Source organism: Pinus tabuliformis, chromosome 7 (genome assembly GCF_031772625.1).
Source record: "Pinus tabuliformis cultivar Carrire ecotype Pingquan chromosome 7, CPIR1, whole genome shotgun sequence".
Taxonomy (NCBI): Eukaryota; Viridiplantae; Streptophyta; class Pinopsida; order Pinales; family Pinaceae; genus Pinus; species Pinus tabuliformis.
The window spans coordinates 1,776,548,546-1,776,561,592 of NC_142293.1; the positions used below are offsets into that span (position 1 = coordinate 1,776,548,546).

General features: G+C 41.1%; 1 long non-coding RNA gene across 1 annotated transcript in view; it reads left to right on the forward strand.

Moving 5' to 3' along the window:
- The window catches only part of LOC149255454 (uncharacterized), a 43,234-nt gene extending 30,913 nt beyond the window's left edge, over positions 1–12,321 (forward strand). The window contains exons 12-14 of the long non-coding RNA XR_016266373.1: positions 11,851–11,920; positions 12,061–12,119; positions 12,243–12,321. This is a non-coding gene — a long non-coding RNA (uncharacterized LOC149255454). The remainder of the gene's footprint in view (positions 1–11,850; positions 11,921–12,060; positions 12,120–12,242) is intronic.
- Positions 12,322–13,047: the final 726 nt, after the last annotated feature.

Below are 13,047 nucleotides of genomic sequence, written 5' to 3' on the forward strand. Positions count from 1 at the left end.
TTGAGTACAACAGGTTGCCTCTCACACCGGATAACCTTACAAAGAAATCACAGCGACAAGAAATACATACGAGGGTTTACCTCGTTCTCCAAGTCACAGCTGATCCAATGAGTGATCTGACTCATGGCAAACACTGCGAAATCCCTGAGCAATCACTGCTTGGGCCAATGTCTTGCCTCTAGGAGACTGCGTCACCCCTTCTGTTGGATCGATTCGCTAGAGGAACATTGTTGTTCAGCCCTCGAGGGTCAGAACCTCGTTTCTTCGGCAAAATCTTGGATTTCTAACCAATACTCTACACTGCCACAACAAGAGACCCTCTTGGCTTGCGTCAGCTCTACGTGAGACCCTCTTGGCTTGCGTCAGCTCTACGTGAGCCCCTCTTGTGCTACGTAGGCCTCTACGCTACCTTCTGATGTTAATGCTGCCTCTCTGCCACATACTCTTTGGCTCATAACTCCTTTCCGATCCAAATCTCTGCTTCTGCCACTCACTGCAACTCGGATCACTGGTTCGATTTTCTCAGCAAACCACGCCCCAGAAAAATCGAACTGATTGATCAACTTGTTGTATCTCCAACTGAACCTCAAGCCTCCTCTTATAGTTTTCCTGTTGATGAATCAACGACCGATATTAAGTCCCTAATCAACGACTAAGATTAAAAAAGACTTGATCTTCATCTCTTAGAAGCTTCTCACCCATATTTTTATTAATACCCATTAATATTTTTAGTTTCCTAAGTTTAGACTTAGAAACCCCATTAAAAATATAACTTACAATCCGGGTGGAATTTCACCAAACGATTTCCAGGTGTTGGAGATCTTATGTATTCTAGCCCCTCCACAAAATTTCGAGGCTAGAGCACATCCGATGCTACCCAAAATCAACACTCCTCTTAGTGAGGAATGTGCTCTATCAATACGTCCCAATAGAAGTATCACATTGATCCATGACATCGGTCCTCTGTGCTGCTGATGCTTGGCCTACTGCCCTTCATCCACTGCACTGCTGCATCGTATACTGCTGCCCATGACACTGTCACTACTGCTACATCTGTATTGCAACTCCCTCTCATTATGTTGCATCATGCTGCCCATAGCACTGCCACTGCTAACGGCTGCACTGCAACTTAGTTGTTGAGAAGTAAGCAACTGTAAAAGCCACCCAAATGCTGATATACTGGTCAGCTTGGATACCTCATGATGCTGAAGCTACCTCTGCTGCTAATTTGTGCTGACCCTCTGATGCTACTGCGTTGCTGTTGTATCTCCTCTGTGCCTCCCACACTGCTCAACACTTTATTGCGCTGCTTCAGACTTTGGCATTCTAGCTCTACCACTGTCGCTCCATCATCCCTCGCATCAACTGACTCCCTTAATTTTGCTATTTTCATTGAGGGATCCTGTAGTCGTATGTGATCCAAGAGTTTGGGCACCTCAAGGATCTTGCCCCATGTAGTCCTCCCGGCTACAACTCAATATCGCCCCACCTTGTCATCGTCCTCCTTGTCAACTTTTGCTGGAGCAACCTTTGAGTCAGAATTCTCTTCCTTGCCCTTCTTCCAAGGGCAATGAGTGGCAAAATGTCCCAGTTCCCCACATCTGAAGCATCTGAATTTGGTTATGTCTCTCTTTTTCCTCTTTTGCTGCCCTTGGTGTCCCACTGATGCGAGAGCTGTGTCCTCCTCTTCCTCCTTGCTTCTGACTCCTTTGCCGCTATTTCCTGCCTTGGTTAACCGCTTGATCTCTTCCAGTCGAATAGATACCCACATCTCCTCCCAACTGGGGAGAGAAGCCCTGCCCAAGATGCTATGGACAAAGGTCTCCCATTCTTCAGTGACTGCATTCAGCGCAGTCCTGACCATGAATTCAAGATCTGGTGTAGACCCCACGAAAGTTAGCTGGTCTCGAATCACTTGCAACTTGAGAAGGAAGGGATCAATTTCTGCTCCCTTCTGCATTTGATACTGTCAGCTAGTTCTCGAGGAACATCTTCGTTGAACGGAAGTTCCCTCATACAGAGTGGTCAAGGCCTCCCACATCTCCCTTGCTGTCTCCTTTTCAACAATATGTGGGACTACATGATCCTTGACCCTGTCCAAGATCATACATTTCACCTTTGCTTGAGCCTCCTCTTATTTCTCGAGAGGATCATCATCGACCGGAACAACAACTACTTTCAAGGCATAATCCTTGATGCGATTCTTGTCCAAGACTACCAGGATCCTGGCCTTCTAGATGACAAAGTTGGATGCTCTATCTAATCTGTCCTGATCCCTCAGTCCATTAAATGCAATCTCTACTCAGACAAGTATAGAACAAGTTCTCTTCTCCCTCTCTCGCTGCTGCCCCAACAAGACTCAGATCTGGATTTATTTGGCGCTAAAAATCCTCTAAAGAACAAGTTCCTTCTAGACTCCCTCTGAGTCCTGATTTCCTTCACGGAAATCCTCCTACCAAATAATGTCAAATCAGCCCTTCTCCAATCCTCCTTTGCTGCTGCACAACAACCCAGACCTAGATTTCTTAGGCAAGAAATCTGTTAAGGCAACTTGGTGTATCTCCAACTGAGCCTCAAACCTCCTCTTATACTTTTCCTGTTGATGAATCAACGACCGAGATTAAGTGCCAAATCAATGGCTAAGATTAAAACATACTTGATCCTCGTCTCTTAGAAGCTTCTCACCCATATTTTTATTAATACCCATTAATATTTTTATTTTCCTAAGTTTAGACTTAGGAACCACATTAAAAATATTGATTATTTTAATAACTCACAATCTGGGTGGAATTTCACCAAATGATTTCTGGGTCTTGGAGATCTTATGTATTCTAGCCCCTCTACAAAATTTAGGAGCTAGAGCACATTCCATGCTACCCAAAATCAATATATCATACTTTAGTCCTGTAGTGATACGTTATTTCGGTCCTATGATCATAACAAGCTTTGTTCCTGTAGTCTTGTCAAGCTTCGGTCCTGCATTCATGCTATAATTTGATCTTGTGGTCTTGTTATGCCTCGGTCTTGTATTCATCCCATGTTTCGGTCCTGCAATATTGTCATACTTCGATCTGCAATAACTTAGTGCCTTGGTCCTCCATTACTTTGTTCTTGTAGATAATGTGAATCATCCTAACTTCGAGACCGACTTGCAAGGTGACTTGATGGATGAGGTGGTGACATGACAAAATATATTTTTATCTTTGACACCATGAACCCAAGAAGGGTTTCTTACATAATAAATTTGACTTTCACTTAAACAAAAATCCTATAGCACTCAATGGGTGCTTCGATCTATTGACCATTGACCCAAGCATGAAACCCATGCTTTAATAAGTCAATAATTTTTTCTTTTTATAAATAATTTATCTTTTCTTTATTTGGATAGATACATGACTCGAATGCAATTATGAAGACTGACACTAGTTACATTCTTCAACAACCACAAGGTCTCATGGCACACAACCTACAAGAGCAATCTTCAATACATCTCCCAGACAACAATGTCTCACGACACACGACCTATAGGAGGAATACATCTCCTAGACCATAAGGTCTCATGACACACAACCTACAGGAGGAATACATCTCCCGAACCACACGGTCTCATGGGACACAACCTACAAGAGGAATCATCAATACATCTCCTGGACAACAATGTCTCACGGCACACATCCTGCATGAGGAATACATCTCCTAGACCACAAGGTCTCACGACATAGCTTACAGGAGGAAGTCCATATATGATGCTATGTAATCAGTGTTCCCTCTTCAAGGGGATTCTCAATCATTCTAGTTTCTTCATATAAACATCAACAACCAGTTCAACATAAATGTAGCCATGGTGGATCTCAGTTCTTTATCAAACACAACAACATTCAGTTGTTCATTCAACTTTAGCTAGGGCTTCTCTCGGAAGCAAACATTAACAACTATCGACAAAAAATAGTAGGTCTTAGCATAGTTTTAAACATTGGAGCCGGGTTTCGAATCGGTCGCCTATCTAACTGTGATTGGAACCAGAACTGGATCAAAGCGGATCGAACCGAATTCAATAAATTGAAATTGGAAAAAATACATAAATTAACTAATTTTAATGAAAAAAAATATTTTTAAGATTACCATGATTCCAAACCATTAGAGACAAAATATGAAAAGTCTTCTCATAAATATACCATGTAAGGGTGCATATATCAAAGTGGCACTGAATACAATACATATCAATAATATCATTGGCAAAATACATATCCAATGAGGCTCTAAATGGCCTCTAGGGTAAAAAAACAATGTTATAATAAGGCTCTAAATGGCCTCCTGAATCCAAAAACAATGCTACAACTCAAGCTCTACTAGGCCACTAGCCTACTACAAATCACTCATCGACATGATCACTCATCAAAATCATCACCACTATTATACATGGGATCATCACCAGGAGCTACATAAACATCGTCTAGCTCATAGAGTTTGAGGACTCCTCAAACTCCTCTCCAACCTCAATAGCAGTACTAATAGTAGCATGAGCAACGACATTAGGCTTGCCAGAACTAGAAGTACGTGTTCATCGAGTTGCATGACTATTGCTTCTGTCACGAGTCACCATGTGCCATGCTTGGTCTTCTTGGTTCACTTCCTTCAACTCTTCGTTCAACTACCAAATTTGCATTGGGGTCAACACCCCCAACTCCACTAGACAACTCCAAAGTAGCTCCAAGATGACAAAGAATCTCCAAACTTCTTGTTGCTCCAAAACTCAATGCTGGTGCAGCATTGTCCAAGCTCTCATATGCACACAAACACTACAAATCAAATGTGTGAGGCAAATAGGAGTTTAGGCATTTTTTTATAAGCTTAGGGGGCCATATTTAGAAGGGACCCTGTGAAAATTCCAATATTGGAACCCTATTGCAGCAACTGATATTATTTCTCCTAATTGTTAATTAATTAACAATTTATTTGCTATGACAAATATCAAAATAAATACACTGCTACCTTCACAAATAAAACTGCAGAAAAATAATGCGTTGGAAACTGAGAAATGCTAGCACACATAAAAATAACACAATTATTTTTTGACAAAAGTCCCCTGAAAAACCCAACTGGGGAAAATCGGTGCTGCAACAGAGGGTTTTATTATTAAGCAACAGTGATAAATTCTGGGTACAATTGGATGTTGAAATTTGGCAATCCTATAGAAAAATATTGGCAAAAATCTAGTGTGGAATTTTCCTCACCCCATAGGCAAATTCCTGACACGACTTGCCTTCAAAAATTTGTCCCTCTGATTCTTTGTGCAGCCTATTGGACATCTAGCCTCGACTAATCTCTGATGAAGTCGTTCTACCTTCTGCTAACTGGGAAGATGCTTCTTTGGCACTCTGGGATTCCTTCCTGGCTTCTAGAACTGAAGACATCTATCCCTCGCAACAAATCAATTTTGCTTCTAGAGGCTGCTGCGCTGCCCCAATTTCAGCCTTTATGTGGCTCTTCTGCCTCTCTGCAAATGCACTTGCTGGATCTGGAATGCCTCCTCCAGCCTCACTGTCTCTGCCCCTCTCTCACTGCTTCGATCTTTGACTCTCTCTCCGGCAATTGATTGTTGCTACTAAGTAAATCGAATTGCTCAAGTGTCCTCTCCATCACAACATCGACCTCCTCTAGAATCCACTGTTGGAGCACCAAAGACCAAGATTAAAACATAATCGATGGCTAGGATCATCTCTGGATCGATCCGTGTGAGTTTCTAGACTATTCCCACCTTATCTCAATTAATACAGATTAATTAACATTATTCCCTAAGTTTAGACTTTAAGAAATATTTAAAAAACGACTAATAATCTAATTGAGACACTTCTAGGCGGAATTTCTAGAAATGATTTTGGGTTTCGGATATTTCATGTATTCTAGCCTCTCCACCAAATTTCGTGGCTAGAACACATCCAATGCTACAAAAACTAACACTCCCTTTTAGTGAGGAATATGTTCTAGTGTTGCACACCTTGCCACAACACTTTTTCTCTGTATCTTCTCCTGTCACGCTGCTGATGTCTGGCTGCTTCTGCCCACCAACCACTGTGCAACTCTAATATGCGTTGCATCTATGCTGCTGCTGACGTTGCCATACTGCTGCCAACACTGCGTCTGCACTGCAACTCCCTCTCATTTGTTGCTGCTACAACTGCAACATCAGCAACTGAAAAGCATCCAAAATACAGAATCAATTGTGTTCAGTATGATGCACCTGTCTCCTGAGTCTTGGCTGCTACCAGCATCGGCACTGTCACTGAAGAATCTATGTTGCTTCCAACTTTGCACTGAGCCATCTGCTCTACTGTCAGCACTGCAGTGCGCTCCTCAGCATTTGACTACTACTAGTCTCTGCTACTGTCACTCGGTCTCTGACTGCATCAACTGCCACTGATCCATCCTGCTACTGAATACTATGGGCCCCTCGTAGCAATGTATTGATCCAAGAGGTGGACTCCTCAAGGATCCTTCCCATCTGGCACATTGGAGTCTCGTACTCCTCTTCCTCTTGGATCTGGTGCCCCACTATCTCCTTCTGAGCCTAGTCCCTGGCTCAGACTCTTCCTTTCTTTGCAACTTGCACTTCCTCTGACATCTGCCTCCGGCAATTGGAAGTCGATCTGCTGCATAGAATTGCATTCTGGCTAACTCGCACGACCTCCTCTGGCAATCTTGTACGATCATCCTTGCAAGGCTACAAAATCCGTGAGACTCAAAATTGGAGAAAATAGACCCGAAAATCTCCGTCTTTCTCGCTACTCGATAGCTGGATCTGCTACTCTCACTCCCTTCTTGAGTGAGAAGAACTGCCCATAACTATTACTAGTCTGCAACTAGAAAAAATAGATCTCTAAATGTTGAGATCCCTTGAGAGAAATTTTTCCTTTGCTGTGTGTGCTTCTTCTCTCTTTCACCCGAAGCTATTTCTGCTCTAGCGAACTACTGCAAAACCCTTTGCGTCTAGCTAGAGATCTGCCCAACGAAAAATGCGCTGCTCCCTCTGCCTTTGGAATCACTCGATCTGGAAGGATCAAATTTTTCTGCCCCTCTCATAGAAAAATTGAACTTCCTCAAGCAACTTGGCCTCTTGGCAAAACACTGCTCTGCCCTTCGGAATTTCAGCCTCTTAGCGAAATTCCTTCTTTTCGCTTCTGAGCTCTCTAGCTGATCAACTGCGCTCTGATACCATGTGAAAATTCCAAACTGGAATCCTATTGCAACAACTGGTATTATTTCTCCTAATTGTTAATTAATTTAACAATTATTTGCTAGAACAAATATCGAAACAAATTCACTGCAACCTTCATAAATAAAATTTTGCAGAAAGATAAAACGCTGAAAACTGAGAAATGTTAGCGGACACAAAATATAAGACAATTATTTTTGGACAAATGTCCTCGGAAAAACCCAACTTGGGAAAATCTGTGCAATAATGAGGTTTTAATTATTATGCAACAATGAAAATATGAGTACAATCTGGATGCCTGAAACTGGTAATCCACAACAAGAAAATTTGGTCAAAATTATTGAAGGGAATTTACCCTTTCTCCACCAGCAATCCTAACACAACATGCCTTCAAAAATGAAACCCTTTGATCCTCTCCGTCAGCCTTTGCGTTGCTCTGCGCAGTCTGCGTGACGTCAAGCCTCCAACCAGTGTCTAATGAAGTCGTTCTGCCCTCAGCTGCTGAGGAAATCGTTTCTCCGGCCTTCTGGAACCTTTGCCCGACCTCTAGAATAGAGAACGATTTTCTCTCCAGCAAATCATACTACCCTCTCTGAAGCTATTGTGCAGTGCTCTGTGCTGCCTCACTGGGATAACTCGGCCCTCTTGTCACTGCCTCTCCGGATCTGGAAATCTTCCTTCGGATCGTTGTCCTTGCCCTTCAGTCACTGCTTCGATCTCTAGTTCTCTCCGGCAACTGACTACTGCTACTCAGGAAATCGATCTGCCTAGAAATCAAACTACTCAAGTGTCCTCTCCATCACCACATCGACCTCCTCTTATAATCCATTGTTGGAACATCAACGACCGAGATTAATACATAATTGATGGCTAGGATCATCTCTGGATCGATTCTTGTGAGTTTCTAGACTATTCTTGCCTTATCTCAATTAATATTGATTAAAACTATGTTCCCTAAGTTTAGACTTAGGAAATGTTTTAAAAAATGACTAATAATCTAATTGAGACATTTCTAGGAAGAATTTCCAGAAACGATTTCTGGGTTTTGGAGATCTCATGTATTCTAGTCTCTCCACCAAATTTCGTGGCTAGAACACATCTAATGCTACAAAAAAATAACAAACCCTACCATGGTTTGCAAAAAACCACCTCCAAAACTAACAAACCATACCATGGTTTGCAAAAAACCACCTCGAAAAACCACTTGGGAGTCCCATCAATATGCCCAACCATGTGGCTTCCTAACCGGCCAAGTCGGTCAGGTACCAAATCGGCCGAACTACCCGGTTTGGTACGAAAACTGACCGATTTGGTACTCAATCGATCCTGACCAACCAACCAATCGGATTTGTTAGGCCGGTTTGATATCTCAGGGAGCTAAACGGTTGGTTTGATCATTTTTTGGTTCGACCCTAAGTTGCATGAAATGGGGAAATGGGTACGAGTTTCCGAAACGGGCACGGGTACAAAACGTGACCCCCCCCCCTAAATTTTGGAAACGGGGAAACGCAATATAAATATATATATATATATATATATATATATATATATATATATTAGGACATTTAAGAAAAATGTGCAATCATAAAGCATATATGATACATTCTAATTTATTACATTATGATTAAATTGTCAATTGTCAATGCATAAACTATAAATCTCTAAATTTACATCATAGTTACTCATGAATGATCACATAATAAAAATAACAATATCCAAAATCAGCCACGAGAAGTTTCTAATTTCTTGTCTCGTGCTTGATTGGGAGTCTCCTCCTACATAGTCGAACGACCTTAGTGCTCTTGATTAAATACAAGTTCCATATCCTAGTATCCTACGTGCTCTTGATTATTGGGAGTCTCCCTTGCATAGAGGGCTTGGTTCTCTTGATTAAATACAAGTTCCATACCCTAGTACATGACAATATCCAATGGAAACATTGCAATCCCCCCAATCCTGAAATCTTGAAAAACAGATAAGTCTACTGGATTTTGACTGAGATCCAAAATTCTACTTTCTCCATATGAAATCCAATGAGGGCGAAACCACTCTCAAACATCTTGAGTCATTTCATGGTAATGTTAAAAATTTAAGTAAAAGGATGAAAATGAATTTAACATTACCATGAACTGCATATCAACACTAGGGCCATAGGCTTGAACATTAGGCTGCCCCACTCAAAAAAATCCTCTTTTTTTATAACTTGAGAGGCATCTAGAAGATATTTTAGTCGCCCAATAAAAAATTAGAAGCGAAAAAAAAATTACAAGAAAAAGTCAAGTTAGAAGAGGAAACTCCGTTGTACGGCTTGGAAACGCGTTTCCGGCTATACTGGCCACGTTTCCTCCTCGAGAAATGGGCCAATATGGCTAGAAACGCGTTTCTAGGCTGTACGGTACGAGTTTCCTCGTTTCCATTTCGTTTCTGGCTGGAAACGGACCCTTCTCCAACGTTTCCTGCAACTTAGGTTCGACCAGACCAATTTTGAAAACTAGGGGTCTTAGTAGTGTTTTCTTACAAAAGCAATCATCGACAACCATAGTATAGTCTTGTAGACAATAATTGGCTTCTTACAAAGACGTCAGTATCCATAGTTGAATCTAGCAGATGATAAGTGGCTTCTCATAGAAGCAGGCATCAACAACCATAGTAGAATCTAGTAGACCATAGCTTATAACAATAGACTTCAGCAGATAGATCAACGAACCAATCAAAGAATCAATCAAGTCAACATTAGAGTTTTGCAGCGTCTTTAAATCATTCATCAGGGAGATATCGATAGACTTGCAATCCATTGTGCCAAAGATATCACCAGCCTCATGCCTTAAAAAGGACTCCCTCTTACACAAAATTCCTCTACATAAAAGAAAAATCACAAGCCCATCTTTAGCATATCTAGATCAACATCGGTCTTTAAAACTTCTTGCCACCTTCATGGAAATGTGCTTTAATTAGACTGATCTTGTATCTTCCCTTTGAGTACAGAGCCTATCATGAGTCTTTTTGTCATATTGTTCTTCCAACATTTCCAATGATTTGCCATGCCTTGACAATCTTTATTAAGTATCTTCAATTCTCATGAGGAGGCTATCGAAAGGCTCTTGGGCACTAGGTTTGTTTAACGGACATGCCACGTCCCAATCGCAATCGCAATCGGCTTTAGTTCAGCCTCCTGAACTATCGGAGCATTTCTTAATGCATTTTTGCCTTCAAACCCCGTGCAAGGCAAATATTCAAATACACAGGAAATATGAGAAAAACCGGCGAAAACGTTAAAGGGTGGACTTCAAATTTATTGCACCCTCATCTATACCTGCATCGGGTCCGCAGTGTAATCGCAATCGGCAGTCGCAGCATATCGCGCCATCCCTTTATAACTTGCAATGGTCACTTCCGACATGGTGGACGCGATATAGCATTAAGTCAATTGTAATGTTGCATCGGGTCTGCAACATTCATCGCAATCGGTGCTTGCCCTTGGCGGAGGTCCGATGCGATATCGCTAATTGCTATCGACGATTGCAATGGGCCGCTTAACACTTTATAACTCTCGCTCCTGAAGTGCCGATGCAATATATGTCGGCAATCGCAAATCGCAAAGGTTTAGGTCTAGACCTTAACGTAGACCACTCACTTATAGCGATGTGATAATATGTGCCAGACCCGATAAGACTCAACACTCCCGTGCATAACATTTCAGGTTCGCTTTCCTAAATCCGCCAAGTGTTTAGTGTGATTTCTCTGTGTAAATGGCATTCGGCGATAAACAAGTAAATACACAGGGGTGATGCTATATGGGTTCTATGGACCCGATAGGGTTAAAGCTTCCGCCTATAATAATTTCCAATACACCTATGATTTCTGCCTCCGATAGTGTAAATGCATATATATATATATATATATATATATATATATATTTATATATATGAGTTTGGTCTCCGATACTGTATATAGCCTACATACATGATTTCCGCCTCTTTTAGTATATATATATATATATATATATATATATGAGTCTTCTGCCTCTGATAGTGTGTATAGCCCATATATATATGTTTGCGCCTCCGATGGTGCATACTTTGACATACTGTGCTCCGATAGCCTATATATATGTTTTGGCCTCCGTTTGCGCCTCTGATATGCTCTCCGATAGCTCTGTTTGCTCCTCTGTATATGACTCCTCCTATAGCTCCGATTGTGGCTCCTCTGGCTTGGCAATGTCTTTCAAAGACCTCCTCTGATACCTTCATACCTTGATGGCTTCTGCCTTTTCCGATATGCCTCTCTTGCTCTGATATTCTGCAATAGCTTTGATATGCCTCCTTTGTTAACTCCTCCGTTAACAGACTCTTGCTTATGGCTTGGCTATCCTGATGGCCTTGCTCTTATCTCTTCATGGATCTGCTCTGCTTCCCCTTGGCTTCATATCATCATCTAGTATCTAGAATATTGCCATATTGACATCAATGACAACCTAGGTCAACAGGTTGATGTTTGGCTTCTTGTGAAATTTTGGCCATATGAGATATAATTTATTGCACTAAGGATAGATAGATTATGATTCTTTGTTCATATACAGTTTATTTTTTCTACAACGATTGATGGAAAGATCAAACCCTGGTTGTATGCTCTTGCAGGATCTAGGGTGGACTATAATGGTCCGTGCCTATGGTGCACTACAATGGCTTATAGTGCTGAAGCAACAAGGTAAAATCTCAACTTGGAATGGTGTTTAGTTTGTAAAGTGTCTTCAGGTGGATCTGACTTTTACTTTCTCCGATTATCTATATTTTCTCTGTCAAGACTATGCCCTTTCTGAAGTATATAATCATTTGTATTTTTGTTAGGATCTTCTCCTGTGGAACAAGTAAAAATAGTGATTCATACCTGGTTGAGTGGAATGAAAGTGAGGGAACAATCAAGTGGACATATTATGGTTTTAGGAAGCATTTCTCAGGTGTTTGTGCAATTTGATACAACTAGGAATAGGTTCTTGGCAACTGGTGATAAATTTCAAACTTCTTGACAGCTGGTGATGAATTTCAAATAATGTTTTGGGACATGGATAACACCAATATCCTGACAAAAATTGATGTTGAGGGTAGTTCAGTAAGAAGTTGATGAGGATGGTTTATTTTTAGAGTTTGAGAGATAGTGATTTTGACCAAAAAAGTTTCGATGAATTATTTTAAGTTTTCTTGATCACATCTCACTGTATAATCCTTGTGTTATTTCCAGAAAACTGCAGGCTAGTCCTGGCCTTCGTTTCAGTAAGATGGTTCCCTTCGTTTCAGTAAAGACGGTGTCACAACGAATGACAATGCATAAAGATCTTAGCCAATGCAGAGGGATTTGACTTAATTGGCATGCTGTGTAGAGTAGATCCTTTGAGGGAACGAGGGTGCCACCAGAGAAAATGGAAACAAAGGTAAATTGCTTCTTCCATGCACATTTGCTATGTACATGCACTGCTAATTAATGGTAAAGTTTAGACTCTAACTAGATCATTTTTACTATGCAGACTTCAATTGTGAATGTTATGCCTCCTGCAGTCACTGCTCCTGGTTCCCTTCCCAGCGCTATAGAACGTTCGGGGAGAATTCCACCTGCAATGTCAATGACTAATTTTGTAAGAACTTTCCCCTAGACTTATTTCTTTAGAATCTAGCATATTTGTCCAGCCATATCAGTGTATTTTGTCTTCATTTTCTAAAACTTTCACTCCAGAGTCCAGATATTGTTGCTTTCAAGTTTCCATATAGCATATTTGTTCTTTTCGCCTTTCAATGCTCTATTAGCCATTATTTTGGCATATCTTGGCATATTTTTTTTAT